At 45.0% G+C, this 15,974-nt stretch overlaps 1 long non-coding RNA gene across 2 annotated transcripts; it reads left to right on the top strand.

The window, feature by feature from the left end:
* The first annotated feature begins 1,343 nt into the window (after positions 1-1,343).
* On the top strand, positions 1,344-8,395 carry LOC112542357 (uncharacterized). 2 transcript variants are annotated; one of them, XR_003086137.2, is made up of 3 exons: positions 1,344-1,509; positions 6,319-6,442; positions 8,114-8,395. It is a non-coding gene; the product is annotated as an uncharacterized LOC112542357 (long non-coding RNA). The 2 variants fall into 2 exon arrangements; XR_015795925.1 differs by lacking the exon at positions 1,344-1,509 and adding an exon at positions 4,852-5,190.
* Positions 8,396-15,974: the final 7,579 nt, after the last annotated feature.

A 15,974-nucleotide genomic window follows, 5' to 3' on the forward strand; every position in this document is an offset into this window, starting at 1 on the left:
GCTTGGAGGGAGAGCCCCCCTCCCTACAGGAAGCCACGACCACGTGTCACGGGAGGGAAAATGGCCACGGATCCTGTTCGTCACCCGATCCGGCGTTCGCAAACGGAGGCAAAATTTTGCGAACGGTGCTGTTCGTGACCCGAATTGGTCGTGAACAGAAGCGTTCGTGACCCGAGGTACCACTGTAGATGGTACATAGTCAATGGATAAGTAAAATAAGCTACTGAAGAACCACATTCTTCTGTTTTTTTAACAGATCAATCCATTCTGTGTTCCATTTCAGAAAATGTACCAATGAGGAAAATTAATGCACTAAAGCAATGTTAATGTAGAACATGCTCATAGACATGGTGAAATGCTGTGTTTAATACTGATGCTGTCATGACAAGGGAGAAAGTGAAGCACTCCAGGGAGTGTCACAAAGAGCCCACTAGTCTCTAATCCTTGCCCCTCACAACCAGGAACAAAACATTGGCCCATGGTTTCCAAATTTCCCTGGAAATTGGAGGGCATTTCCCACACACACCTGTCTTTCACAGCACCGCAGGAGCGGGGTGAAAAATGATCTGGTTGGGATCCTCCCAGAGAGGAAGCACAGCAGTTTTCTTCCCCAGGTAGAGACGTAGCTCAACCACTCTAATGCAGAGCAGAGCAGTTCACTGCCCAAAGCTTGTGGTCTACAAGCAGAACTGTCTGTCTGTCCAGAACATGTTCCATCTATTTAAATTGTGTAGGTTGTGCATCAATCTATTTGTGCATCATGTAATAAATAAATAAAGGCCTAATAAGCATTTTGATTTTTGTGCCGTTCTTAAAATCAGTGCCTCAAATGCAGGAAAAAACAACAACCTTTTTTAAGCTACAGCCTGCTTTTTGTTTTTTCCTAAAGTTCTACAATGAAGCCCAGGGTTCTGCTAATTGTTCACTTCGGTCAGCTTTGGATTAGGGCTAAGGTTAAATTAATAATTCACTCTAGGGTGACTATCAGTTTATTCTGATGATGTCACTGATTAAAGGAGCAGATGAACTCCTGTTAAAGTTAGTGTACACTGTACTGTAACTGCTAGTGACAAAGCAGCCAGAAAGCTGTTTAATTCATGATTAAGTGAAATCAATCTAGACCTTTAGAGAGGGAAATTATATTCTTCTACAACTTCATAGCAGCCCCTTCTCATTTTGCAAATGCTGACTTCCTCCTCGGAACCGCTCCTGCTCCCTACCCTCCTCGAGTGAGTCTGAACGCAGCGCACGGACCCGAAGGAGGGGCCCCGTCCCTGCGGTCAGCCTCTCCCGGGGGTAATCCGGGGCAGAGGAAGGACGCGTTGGCAGGGGAGCAAGGAGCAGCCTCTGCCAACAGCGAAGTCTAAACTTACCAAATAAATAGTTACATTTTCAGGCTAATGACTCCTGAGTTTTGCCCACCGCCTATCTAGGAACAGATTGTTTCCCATGGAAATCTTGGAAATGCGAGGCTTCTCTTCGAGGTTCCTTCCCCTATCAGCTGTCAAGGTGAGCAAAGGGAAGGTACGAGACAATCTGGAACAGACCAAAACCGTCACAGATTCAGAGCTCTTCCCCACTAATGAATAACATAGCATCTATCCCGCAAATTGGCACAAAGCGATGCCAGCATAAAATCTGCTTTTCCTATTGCCAGTTCCCATCTACTGTACCTGTTCGGAGTCACTGGTGAATGTGTCATATGAGTGAGCCACTCACTGCAGGCAGAGTCCATTGCAGTTGGGCAGCTAATACATTTGAATAAGTAAATAGGCAAAACTGGGGGCTCCCCGCTGGCCTTGCTCCCTCTCTTTTCAGCAGCCAGCACGGAGACCAGCAGGATCGGGGGGGGGCACTGGCTTCAGGACTCTGGCTGGGCTTCTCTGCCCCCTCCCCACCCCACTCAGGAAACCTGCAGTGTGGGAAGAGGCCAGGGCAGGAGCAGCCCAGAAGCGAGGAGGAGGACCCCCGCCCCCCACTCCCCGTGATGGTGCAGTTTGGGCCAGGGCATTCTGGGAATTACTTTGCTTTTTGCTTCTCACTCTATTGGTCAACTAGAGGGAACACCCTGACTGGCTCCTGAGGATCTCTGCCAGTGGAAATAGTGCCGTATGGAAATGACCTGTGTTGCAGAAAAGATCACGAGGACTGAAAGGTGGAGTGAACATGCAGGCGAATCCTACTTAAAAATACTTGAGAAGTTTTGAGGTGGCATCCCCCACAATGCTAGAACACACACATACGAATTTGTATCCCCAAGAAATCCATTGCTTGTGAGTGAGAACTTAAAGAACAATATCCATATTCTGGAACTGGGGAAGGCTGCTTGTGAAAATGAGCCAAGGAAGCCGAGTAAGAGAGGCTTTTCCCCCAAGCGCTGGGGTGAGGTGAGCCTGAAGCCCAGTAAATGTGAATGTGAATATATGGAGGGTGTTGTATCAGATGCTGGTTTTACTTCTATGATTTTATTGTTGTTTTTGTGAGCTTCCCACAGTTATTGTACATGTATTGTACATGAGATGGGTGGCCATAGAAATCCAATGAATGAATGAATGAATGCACGGTCTGTTCTCTTACCCCTGATTTTGCATTGGGGAGACTCAAGAGGCTTTTTGAACTTAAACAAAACAGTGAAGACCTCATTCTAAATTCCACATTAGGGTATTCCATTCTTTCATCAGTAATAATCCATGTGCTTCTTTATAGTTTTTATAGTTTTAATAATGACTGTTTTATATGTATTTATTGGGTTTCTTTTTAACTGAGTGTTGTACAGAGTCACTTTCTTGTGAGAAGACCAGCTATACAAATATGGCTGATAGATAGATAGATGGATGGATAGATAGATAGATAGATAGATAGATAGATAGATAGATAGATAGATAGATAGATAGATAGATAGATAGATAGAGCATCGGAGCATGCACAACTATGATTTTCATAAGGGAGGCCAGTATAGCTGCCCATTGTCACCTTCATGCATAGTGCATCAATTTAGGCCAGGGAGAAAATTCTCCTGTGTGGGACATGTAAAATGTCAAAGAGAATCTAGAAACAGTCCAGGAGGAGAGGGAAATTGCACCATATAGTAGTGGAGATGGGAAACGGGCTCAATTGGACTGGATGGCTTGGTCCCAAATGCTCCACTTAAATTTGGCCAAGTCAAGGATGGATATTGATGGAACTGGATGCAAAATCAGAATTAATTTTTTCAGGGAAAAAATGATCTTATCTAATGAAGTAAGGTAGACAAAGGAAATGCTGCAAAGGATTTGCCTCAAGTGGAATCTAAGATACCAAGTCTCAAATAAGTTGCAAAGGAAATGTAGCCTAGTTCTTGCGGTATAAGAGCATGAATTGCTAATTATTTTAATTTACTTATATGAATTTGTCTTTTCTGTTTGATCTGGTGAGCCACCAAGAGTCATGTAAGTGAGATGGGTGACTATATAAATTGCAATAAATAAATAAATAAGGAATTTTGATTGGATGCCTTTGAAGTTGTTTTGTGTGAGATGGGCAGCTATATAAATGTGATATAAATAAATAAATAAATATCTAAAGATGTCCTTATAGATGCACAACTGAGCACCCTACAGCATCCGCCCCTGAACTTTAGCTTTAAATAATGTAGTTGCTGGTGCTGAGACATAGTGTGTAATAATGGCAAGGATGCTTTTTGAGCTCTTATGTTAAGCTCGTGTGGAAGATTGAAAATGGACACCTAGATACTTAAAGGTTTTGATCTGCTCAACTAATTTCCCACTGATCTTCCAACTAATAAGACAAAACTGTGTTTGATCTGATTTGATTGAATATGATTACGTTCCCTGGATATATTTCCTCTCTTCTAGTGGTTCAAGCCTTCTGTTGGGTGGCCTCTTTAGGATGTGGTGTGGAGGACTCGCCTAAAGCTTTCAGGGACCACATGTAGCCCAGAGACTGTAGCTTAACCCCTGCCCCTCCAACTGGAGAATTTCAACTTTGGAAAGGCTTAAGGAACTTGTGGGAAAGAAAGCATCTGATCATGACCTGCCTTCAAATGTTTCAACATTCACATATCAGAGGAAGTGAGGCTTAACCAGCTTAATCATGGTTTATGGACTAATTGGTTGAATTCACACAACATGATAAGCTATTATTCATAATGCACATACCCAAATGACTGGATTCAGTATGTTTTTCAAAAGAGTTTCCAGTCTGAGAAGTATGTTTAATTGGTAAGGAAGGACACATAGAGAAACCTTTGGATTAATACTTGAATTGTGAGACTATTCAGGAAATTTTAATTTGCCTGAACAAGTTAGGAGGTGCTGCAGCTCTTCTGTATGTTTTGCTCCTTGTCACCCAGCAATAAAACTAAGACAAGCGCTGATTAACGTTCCCAGAACTGCCACCGGGTGAACGTACAAAGACCACCCGCTTCCGTCCCTTTGGCTCTCCCTGCCTCTCCAGAGGACTGATGCGCTTAGAGATTAAAGCATTTGTTTTTTCCTGGGATTATATTCTTCAACCCCATAAACAGGAATAATTTTGTGTTTCAAAAATCCTTCAGCAAACAGAGTGGTTGGTCTTTTGCGTTTGCTAATTTAAAACAAATATTTGTCTGCCAAGCAATATAGTCTCTGAGGATGAGCTATTAATAGGATAATTAAGCAGCCAGTAGTGAAAAGGGTTGCTGGTAATTATGGCAAGATTTGTTTGGTATTTGAAAGCAGAAAATACAAAGTGGAGTGCAAAAAATCTACCTTGAAGTTAATTAGCATAATTAGAAGATACCTGAAATAAAAATAGGCCAACTGGTTAACTTCTTGCTTTCAATGAGACAGGACAAGTCTTGCCCATCTGTATGGAAGAAAAATGGGATTCTGGCCTCAACTGCACCATGACCTTTACTGTATCAGCAAACAGAGCAGGTGAAGGGGAGGAAAATGCTTTATTTCCTGCCATCAGGCTACCTTTCTAGGGAGCAGGCGAGGAGGAATTGCTGCCAGGCAGGTGCATTCATGAGGAAAGTCACGGGCAGGGCAGGTGCTATCCGAGCTGCCCCGCTGGCTTTTTCTGCAGCTGCCTTCGTTGAATACAGATGTGATAATTAGGAAAGGAGGCCTCCATCTCGAGCTGCAGATCAAAGCTGAGGTTGCCTGGATCAGTCTAAATCCAGTCTGAAATTGCTTTCCACTTTACAAGGTAGGTTTCTGCTCTAGCTGACTTTTTAATGGTATTATCTTAACATGAATTTCTTAGCTCACTTGGGGCACAGGGCACTTTCATTTACTTTGGACAAATAAGTTGATTGGTACTTTGCTTTTTAAATTCCTTTTCATAGTACAAATGTACCACATGCTTCTAACAAGGCAGGGCATTCTTTATAGGGGCCTCCTTTGCAGTTCTTCCTAGAATGTTAATGTAATCATATAACATTGCATTTATGCGATCACTTTAGGAGGTGCTGCAATGAAGGAACAGTAGTGCTATGATTTTTCATATGAAAAAAGCCAAGAAACCTGTTGTACTTTTTCAAAAAGGAGTTGGATTATTTTCAAAGGAAGGAAGAATGCTAGCTAGATTTCATTCTACCTGGTGTTCTTGCCATGGAACTTCTGGGGACAAAAAATTGAAATCCATTTTCAGCAAGCTCCATAATGAAAAGCTTTTGCACCTGTAGTCAATGCCTACTTTCTTTATAAATAGACTCATGAGTGAGCACTGCTGCAGCATCTCAAAGAAGAGAGATAGACAAGGTGCTGGGTGAACTTCATCCAGCAAGTATTTGGAATCGTTTTGCCTTTTCTAATACTTCCAGTAGGAAGGGACTGCTTGTTTTAAGGGGCCAACTGATTCTAAAGAAAGAACAAACCCAACTTTTAAAAATAATGTTCTCAGGAGCAATAACCCACTTTTAGGGCAAGTTGCTTGAAAATCCAATCAAGGGGGATCAAAAAAGTCAACATAGCAACCATGATCAAAGCCCCCACCCTTATGTGCAGTATACATGTGATGCATGTAAAAAGTGGCATGGGCTTCAATTGCATGGTCATGGAGACCTTGACTTTTTGAGCCCCCCCCCCTCCTCCCCATGTGGATGCCCCTGAATGAGGTGCTGGGGATGGACCTCAATGTGTCACATCCACAGTTCACAAGCAGGACTATCTCATTTCTATAGTGCAAAGCACCTTGTTGAGACAAAGTGTGGGTGGCTGGTGCACCCCTAGGGTTCCAGAAACGTCGTATTCTCTTTAACCTCTACATGAAAATGTTGACTAAAATCATTCAGCTCATTGATGAACAATTCTCTCTCTTTTTCTTCAACTGCAGTGCTGAATCGCTATCTGGCCATGGGAATGGAGTACATCAGAATCAATAAATGGCTGCTCAGTTCAAAAAGATGGTCCACATGTCTGTTCGGTTGAGGAATGGAAGCAGCCGCACTCCCCCCAAGGTTCGGTTTCACTGACTCTGAATCAGTAACCCCCTTTTGATTATTAGAAGAGGCTGAATATGACCCTGCCCTTGAAGAGGGTCAGAAATGTTCACTTCTAGAATTTGGTGAAGTTGGAGTTGAGCAAGAATAGGCAAGGTATTTTTTTCTGGATAGCTCTGGTGGGAGTGGGAATAGAATTAAAAATGAGTGAGGCTGCATTTCATATCTGACCTGCACCACATTTTGTTTCCCTGATCTTCATCAGAGAACCCTGGCCTTGGGAAGAGCCATTCAGGGCGTCTTAATTAAAGCCTCTCCAACAGTCAAGCCTCCGCCTGACACATCGGGCAAAGGGGACCTCCTACCCCTCGGGAAATTGGTTCCGCTCTCCACAGCTCTGTGGGGAACGTTTTTCTGCCATTCAGCTGGATCTGCCCGCCTGTCATTTAAATCCATTATTCCACATCCTGTACTTCTCTCCCACCCAAGTAGCAGAATGCCAGGGAGAGGACAGACTGTTCTTGCCAGCATGCTGAATTGATCTCTTGCAAAGGGTTTTAAATTAGGCCAAGGGCTGCAAATTGCCCACTCCTGAGCTAAAAGGTTGACATGCAGAATTAAAATTCAGACCTAGTTCTGCAGTCATTGGATCCAAAAATGATTCATTATAACGCTTTCATCTGCATTTATAGGGTATCAAAGATAGAAGATGAGGTGGGGGAATTGCATCCAGATGTGCTCTGATCCCAAAAAAGCTAGACGAGATTGTTTTTGAAAAAAATTTAAATGCAAAATTGTGCAGATTCAGTGCAGAGAAAATTATCTTGGCTCATTTCCCTCATTTGCTCTTAAGAGAAAAGTTAAAAGAGGATGATGCCAGGCAATGCTTTTCTTTGCAGAAAATAGTTGGCATACCAAGGGTGGACATGGGCTGGCGATATTTTAGAAAACGTTCTGCCTACCAGAGTTTCCTAAAGAAAATTGCTTATTCTTCTCTATGTGTGTTTCAACAAATTAAAGAACTGCCAGCTTACACAACTGAAAAGGAGCAATGACTTAGAAGAGCAGCCCCAACACAATGTCCATTCTGCTATGGTTGGGCAACACACATATCAGAGCAAAACAAAACGTCATCAAGTGCTGAGATCTGTAGAACTCATCATCAGGCTGGGCAGCTCTCAGGCCTTTATTCTGACCAAGGGTAGACAACTCTGCAGTCACTCTAAGGCAGTGTTGTCCAAACTTGGCCACCACTTTAAGATGAGTGGACTTCAACTCCCAGAATTCCCCATGGCTGGCTGGGGAATTCTGGGAGTTGAAGTCCACTCATCTTAAAGTGACCAAGTTTGGACAACACTGTTCTAAGGACTGCATCTTTTTTCCTATTTTATTCCCACAGCTACAGGGAGCAAAAGGATTACATTTTTTAAAAAATTGTAATGGATGTGTGAAGCCCATAAAAAGAGTTAACAGATCTTTGTTTTAGCTTCTTGGCATAAGCAGTGGGGGAAATCATGCCATTTTATGTGGCTTTTTTCCCAAATGCCAGCATGCAAAAGGGGCTCTGAGAGCTACTTAAGGTTCATAGTTGCCCATCCAGGATCCAGGCTGATGAATTTTTATTTCTTTAAAAGTGTCTGATTGTGAATGTTACTGTATCTTTAATCGTCCCTTTTTCTTCTTATGAAGGAGTGGGCCCATCTCGTTTTTCTGCTGCTTTCATCTCCGGGGGAGAGGACACTGACCACCCAGGCAAAGATTCTTTCTGTCACCTTCAGATGGACAACCTGTGGCCCCAGAGAGGCATATGACCCCGCAAGGGCTCGGGGGCCGCTCCTTCTGCCTCACTCACCAGCAATAAACCCCATGCTACGCTTCTCTGCCTCTTTGGTATATGAAATTTTGGACGTTTGTGTGTTGCAATTTTTGCTTAAATTCTCATTAATTTAAATATGGGGATCGAATGAGGAATCGTTTTAAGTTTCTCTGTGTTAAATTGCAATAGCTAAATAAAGTAATATTATTACTGTAGAATTTCGTTTTCATTCCCACTTACTTTTAAATCTTTTCTTATGAACTCACCCAATATGCAGTGCTGTTCAAAAAACACTGTTGCACATGCCTCGCCAACATCAGCGCTGGGCAAAGGGTGTCCAGTGGTGAGCCACGTGTTGCAATGTCACAATGCATGTTTCATAATCTTGGCATCACAGTTAGGAATGGACGTCGATGTGGATATGCCTGAAGTATTTCTCTCTTTGACAGAAGGGGCAAAGAAGAAAAGGCTACCACTGACCTTGGAAAGGCTTTGCCTTTGTTAAGGGGTCCTGGCCATTATTGCTATCAGAGCAAGGCAAAGAGCTTGATAGGAAGGCCAAGGCAGGCTTGCCAGATACACAAAATCTGCAGTCTTGAAATATCAACATGATAGAAAGTATAAAAATTTTCAAAATGCATACAGTACTTCTAAGGAAGTGGAAACTTCTTCATTGACAGAACTCCATAGGATTCACTTCAAAGGAATTCTTCGAGGATTGTCTTGTCAGCAAATTCAGGGGAAAGGATTCAAGGAACTCATTGTCCTTTTCAACATGATTGGTTGTGAACAACAAGGAGCTCTATCAAAACATGTCAAATGTCTACAGTATCAAAGAAATGCTATGTTTTCTATTTAATGGCACATTGGCTTTAGAAACCATCCACAAAAACTATTTTAGTGCAAAGTCCATGAAGTTTTTCTTCTGGGACCAAGACTGAATTTCTTTGACACAACATTTCAGTGTGGCCCTACTTCTCATGATTAAAATGTCTACATGAAAAAAGTGGTAAACACTGAGAGGAGGAACTTCAGGTAATGATCTCACTGGCCTGGTGGATGGTTTTGGAACCCCAAACCAGCCACATTCCTGCTGACACTTCTCCTGTGTAAGAGGATCGTGCAGCTTCAATGTCAGCATGAGACATACTATGCAAATTACATTCCAATCAGTTGCTGCTACAGAGATTAAAGTGTGTGTGTGAGTGTGTGTGTGTGTGAGTGTGTGTGTAGGCATGTGGTTTCTTCATCTGGTTCTGAAGGATACACATTCCAAATGCAACACAAGAAATTGCTCAGATTAAAAAAGTCATTGTTGCTTTCTTCTTTTAAGGAAGAAACAAGCTTTTCTACCAAATTGGCAGATGCTGCCTAAGGGGAAACTGCACCAGTGGTGAGAAGCCTATTTGCACTCAGACGTCAGTTGCATCTGGACTCTACACCAACGTAACAGCCATGGGAGCATGAGCTACAGAAGACCCTAACTCTTGGCTGCATCTGGTGGTCCTCCAAATCTTTGCAGCCCAGATCTGTGGTGCTGGGAAGGTTTGACGTTACCCGGCGGCATCACCTGCTGTGTGGCTTCATGATAGAAAAAATCTGCCTTCCTTTATCTCTTTCAGGAGAAATCCCTCATGTTATAGTTTTGAATGTTGGTTGAGATCTAAAGGGGGACTACTGCATGGCCTAACCACAAACAGGTCTTATATTCAGACTTTCTGCCCTGAAAAATGACCGTATCTTTGCTCTGAACTTCAACCTAGTTTTGTTACCGTCACCTTCCCCAAAGGCTGCACCTGCTCAGAGGTCAGTCAGTCTTCTTGACAGCACCCACGGCTTCATGGAGGGCCCAGGGTGCTCTTCTGCCATTTTCCTCTTATATAAATGGGAGATGTAGATAGAGATAGGGAGATGTACACATACATTACATACATACATAACTTTAAAGCTGTGCAAAACTTCCAATTCAAAGGCAAAAAAGGTGCTTCGGAGGACCCAGCACTAAAAGGTGAAGGTCAATGCTTTTTTTCCCTTTTGCTTCTTTTCTTGCTTTTCACGCTTTTAATCTTGACTATCTCTTTTTTCTCATCTTTTTCTTTCTTTCTTAATATTAGTTCATGTTAGTTTTTACTATTTTTCTTTTAAAATTTAAGGAAGTTTTTTTTTAAAAAAAGGCGGGACGCAGCACAGTCTGCAGTGGCATCTTTTTGCCACAACCCCACGGCGCTCCGGGAGAACGACGGCTTTGGCTTCAAGAGCTGCAGGCGCTCTAGGGCAGCGTTCTTGCCTGCTCCAAGCCCTGTCCGGCCCTGATGAATATGCATTGCTTTACATGTAATCCATATATTCCGATTCTTTAAAATGAGAATTTTGGCATGCTCCAAAGCAAGTGCCAGCTTTCAGAACTGTTATTTCCCCCAAACGTTTCTAGGTCTGATACATTCGAGTACCACAGAAAAACACAGCCCAGGACTAAGTTCGAAAGTAGGTCCCCCGGCAATGGTGAGCAAGGAAAACAACGTCCTTGGTTCCCTACAATTTGTCCTTGTGCTAAAAACTCAGCAAAAATCTTTGTCATGCTAAAGTTGCTGGTGATTCCTTATATTTCTCATCCATTCACCTGAAGTTGTCTGAACTCATTACAAAGTTGACTGAAATATTTAAAAGGAAAAGTAATGAAATATGTTAGTGGCACTGGAATGATATAGTAAAACCACATAAACAGAACTTGTCCCCTGTAACACAGGCACTTGGAGCAAAAAGACATTTTCTTTGGCTGCACCTGAGAGAAGACTGTCTTAATTTGTCCTCCCCCCCAGATCAAAGTCAGTGTCAGGAGGGGATTGCGCGGAGGAGACCCTGCAGTTGACGCCACCCGCCCAGGCTGGGGGGCCTTTCAAAGCTGGGGGCGTACAAGGAAGGGCCCATCCTCTGCTGGCTGGTACGAAACCGCCTTCTGGCGATGGCCGGGCTTCGAGGGGGGAGCCCGCCGTGCAGTCTCGGTCCCGGCGATCTGAGCTGAGCTTCCTCGGCCGCCTGGCAGAGGATTCCGCCAGCGCAGGACGCACGGATGGGGCACCGGCACAGGCACAGCCTGGGGGCTGAGGGCACTTCCCCAAAGCAGGGCGAGGGCCAGCAGGCCACTCACAGGGCCATGTGTGCCCCGGGCACTGCGGCGGCTTCTATACAGTACTTAGATTTATACTGGCTTCCCTCCCACGGAGTTTATAGATAGAACCAACAAATAAATAACTGCAAACAACACACAACGTAGAGTGAAAAGGGGGAGAAATAGCAGCCCAGAATAAAACCACAAGGTAATACCACCACCACCACCCCCAGGCTTCCCTAACTCCCCAACCCCCACGCTTGGGGCTGGGGCCAATCTGATCTCAAGCGGGAAGGTCTTCACCGGCCATGACTGAAGATGCACACTTCCCAAGTCCCACGAAACGGCATTCTTAATGGGTGCCCCCTGCCCCATTGATAGGCTGTGGGCTGGATCTCCCCCCATACCCCCCACATCCAGCAAGGAGATGTGCCGGTGGCCTTTGCTCAGTGCCTCACAGCTTCTGGCGTGTTCTTGGGCTAGACTGTGGCCCCTCCGGGTCTGAATCGGGTCACACCCGCTTGGGCCCTTCAGGCGTCTGCTGCCTGCAGGTTGATGCTCCCTTTGATCTGAAAAAACAGGATTCCTTGGGGTGCCGAGCCAGTCAAGCTGTTACTCCTGGAACTACCCTTCCCAAGGCTTTGGGATCAAATTTACTAACAGGCTTTTAATTAGGAACCCCCTTTTTTTTTAAAGCCAATATTGTCAGGGCAGCTGAGGTCCAAAACCTGTTGGAAGCATCCAAGTGCTTTGCGAGGCAGCTAAACACTTTTTGTTTAATTTGAAGGGATTATTTTTGTCCAAATTTGCCCTCTTGTAATCGGTATTATATATCAAAACTAGGCAGAAGATTACATATCCTCCGCTGCAATAAATTAATGAGCATAATGCCATCATAGTTCCCCATAAAAACCTTTGGAGGTCTTTGCCTCAAGATTCTGGGGAACTCCTGTTTAGAGGAAAAACCTGGGCTGGGGCATGTGTGTGAGCTGGGGGCAGTGCAGGTGGGGATCTTTTCCCTGTGTTCCCAGCAGATACCTACCTGAAGATCACAGTAGAGCAGGCATACAGTACGTGCTAAGCTCCTGGGTAGACTGGGCTGAGAGAGTGACTGGCCCAAAGTCAGCCAGGGGCCCTCTGTGGTGGAATCTGGACCTGCCCAGTGCTTCAGACCCTTGTAAAAGACTCCCGGTGGCTTCAAGGACATGTCTCTGCCGTTTTCTTGGATACTGAACAAACATCTTTCTTCTAAGATGCCTTTTTGGCTTCTCAGGCTGGCCAGGAGTTTCCCCCAGTATTAACCAGGTCCAGCCTTGCTAGCTTTAGAGGGACTCTAGAGTTGCCCTCTAGCTGGACAGTGTTTTGCCAGAAGACAAGTGGGTGAGATGGATCATCACCATCCTTGATTGCCTGCCTCTCTGCACACACACAGCAGAAAGCCTGGGGTGTTGCAAATCCCACAGCTTTTGGAGACTGGTGCTTTGTTCTACAGCCTACAGTGGAGCCACACACACATTAGGGAGCCGTAGGCGCCACACTGCCCAGCCCAAGACCGGCAAGCCAGATTTATTTACTTATCTATTTATTTATATTTCGAATTTAGATACCGCCCATCTCACGAGGAAGTTGTGCCAGACGTTTTATTTGCATTCCTGGAAGATGGGCTTTTAGTACTCGAGATATAAGTGATCTGTGGAATGCCATTTTTTTCTATATAGCATCTTTTACTGACCCTTTTCCAGCTCAGCATTCTTTGTCTGTCTTGTGCCAGCGGGACGATAGCTGCCACCACCCTCCAAGCTGGCTGATCAAAATGCTCTGGACTAAATTGGTGAGGGCCAACCCCTCTGCCCTCCCAACCAAGGAAGAGAGGGAACATAGAAGAACTGATGGCTTGGCTTGGCTTGGAGGGTTGGCGCATTCTTTCAAGACATTGGTTCTGCTCATAACTGTAAGCTTATCCACATTCAGAGTTTGGGAAACTATGCTGCCCATTTTGGGCAACAGAGGTTAGAAAACTCTGTGGGGTTACCAAAAAAAAAAAACATGTGGGTTTTCTAGTGGCTTACACCTTCTCAGAAGATTGAAAGCAGCTAAGCTGTCCTCTCCCGCCCTGCTGACCGCAGGGTCCTCCATCCAGGCTGCGTATTTACAGCAGCTGGACGTACCAAATAACCCAGCACAGCTCTCCACTAGCCTTGCGCCCACCTTGATATGAAAGGTTAAACATAAGGGCAGGCCTCCCTGCTCTCTGCTTTTCAGATTTACATCTCATTCGTCTCTCCTGGGAACATTTCTTTCTCTAAAGTCTTCTTCTTTTTCCAACCCAGCACACACACACACACGCACAATTACTTCTTTACCCACGAACACATGCGGGGCTGGAAAAAATTCCAGAAGCCTGGCTCAGCCAGCTTTCCCTGCCTTGTTTGTTGCTAATCCACCTTGGGTTTGTAGCTGACATTTGGATTACTCTGTAAACAACAAATTGGTATCAATGGATCCCTGGGCCAATATGTTGGCCAACTTAGTTGTTTTCCTTTCCCAGGGCAGAAGAGCGCCACGGTCAAGGACTAGCCTTTAGCCTACGAGGGGCAGAGCCCCCAGGGTGAGTCAAGGACTGGATTTCTCCCAGTCATTTGTCATAACATGAGGCGCTCTTTGTTCGCTTCCAGCCTTACCATTTTCCTGCGGATGGTTGTTCGTGAGAGGTTGTCCAGCTCGCTTTATTCTACAGCCAGAGAATCTTAAAATCACTGGCCTAGCAGGAGAGAAGAGCTACTAAACTACCACCTTTCTTTTTCTTTAGTTTTTCTTTACCCCCAAGAAGGCCTGTTATCCCAAATTCCTCTTCAAGTACCTGCTTATTGTCTCTATTAAAAATGTCTCAATGCTGTGAAGCTCAAGGAAGCATTTCAGCCTTACTCCACCATGGCTAGATTCACACATTGTGCTAAACCAGACAGTTCTCACCACAGTTCCTTGAACAAACCAGTAACCTGGTTCACAAATGCGAAGCCATAAACTAAGCCTGAGTACACAAAGGCAAAGAAACCACATTTGGGGTGAGCATCCTGTGTGAACACTGCCCAACAGGGCTAGGCAAGTTTTTTGCACCAGGAGATAATTGGAAATCTGAGAGCAAAAAGTGGACACGTGCAAATGATTAGAGATGTATCTATTCATAAAATAGCTGCCATGGTGGGAAGGATTAATCCCCAATCTCTCATCTACTAGAAGGGGGACCAGCCCCCAAGATTCTCTCCCCCATTGCACTGAGACTTTTGTGAGGCCCAAAGGAAGCGCTCCCAAATGGGGACTGCAAAACTCAGAATGACGGCGACTTTCCTGTATTTCTTTGCTGCCTTTTGTGGTCATCTTGATTTTTGCAACTGAACACAAAGACATTCCTGCCAATAAATCTGAGGAGACAAGCGGATTCAGCTTCATATTTAAAACATTAAATATGTTTTAGTCTTCTAAAAGGCTTATTTGGGAGGAACAATAGTATAAAACTAAAATAAAAGTCAGAAAAAAGAAGGAGCTGAAGGGAAATGCCTGGGGACATCTTGGTGTTTGTGGCCACCCGGCTGCCTGCTTTGCCAGCCCATTGAGAAGAGGAGCTGCACCATCAGACCTGCTTATCCAGACCAGGTGGGAGGTCTTTCTTCTAGAGGGCTGCAGTTCCTTGGTGGAAATGGCAGGGGTGGGGGGTGGATGGGGCTGGCTCTCCAAACAGGCAGGACCACTTTTCTCTTGCTTGTCCTCCTTCCTTCCCATGGGCTTCCCAAGAAGGGGTGACAGATAATTCTGCCATGCAGTAATTGCCTATGAAAGGGGGTTGAATTAGTCCCCGGGCTGCAAGCTGCCATTGCAGAATTCTGAAACTGGGCAGAGAATCCGCTTGCCTCCTTGAACAAGGAAGGCCCAAGGCCAGACCAAGGTGGAAACGGGCTGCCCAAAGTGATCCTGAGGTGGCGGACCCACAGGCAGGGAGTTTCACTGCCTTCACACCCCTTGCCTCTGGGCCGCCCGTGTGCCTACGTGTGGCAGAGGATTGTCTGCACAACGCCGCCTTTGCTGCCACCAGAAGCTGCGCACAGCCCCTGGCTCTGGCTGTTCTTGCTCCTGTGCTCTCTGCATCAGGAGGCGCTTTCCCTGCCTGTGTGGCCCAAAGCAGATTTGCAGTGTGCAAATCTGCATCTTGAGCAGCCTGTGGATACTAGAAAAGGAGTCTGCCCACAACGCGGAAAGTCTCGTCTTAGAAATTTTGCTGGAGGAGAAACCCACTGCCGCATGATAGCCTGAGCCTCCTTCTCCATCCCTCCGAGATTCAATTGGTCCCAACCCTGCTAACCTTCTGGAAAGGCCTAGTATCTGGCTGTTCTCCAGACAAGGAGTCTTGAGAGGCTAGTTGGGCCCACAATTGCTTTATCCTTAGTTGCCATTTTTGTTTCTTTTGATTCTATTATATGTTCTTTGTTGCCCATATTGTTTTAAATTGAGGTAGCCACCCAGAGTCACTTTGGTGAGATGGGCAGCCATATAAATCAAATCAAATCAAATCAAAGGTCGGCTCAGTGCAAAGAAGATGGTTTGAATTCCAAGGGTGCGGCTTTTTGATG

The sequence above is a fragment of the Python bivittatus genome, unplaced genomic scaffold, assembly GCF_059951505.1.
Source record: "Python bivittatus isolate LINGU-HERP-01145 unplaced genomic scaffold, Pbiv_v1 ctg000210_np1212, whole genome shotgun sequence".
In the NCBI taxonomy this organism is placed as follows: Eukaryota; Metazoa; Chordata; class Lepidosauria; order Squamata; family Pythonidae; genus Python; species Python bivittatus.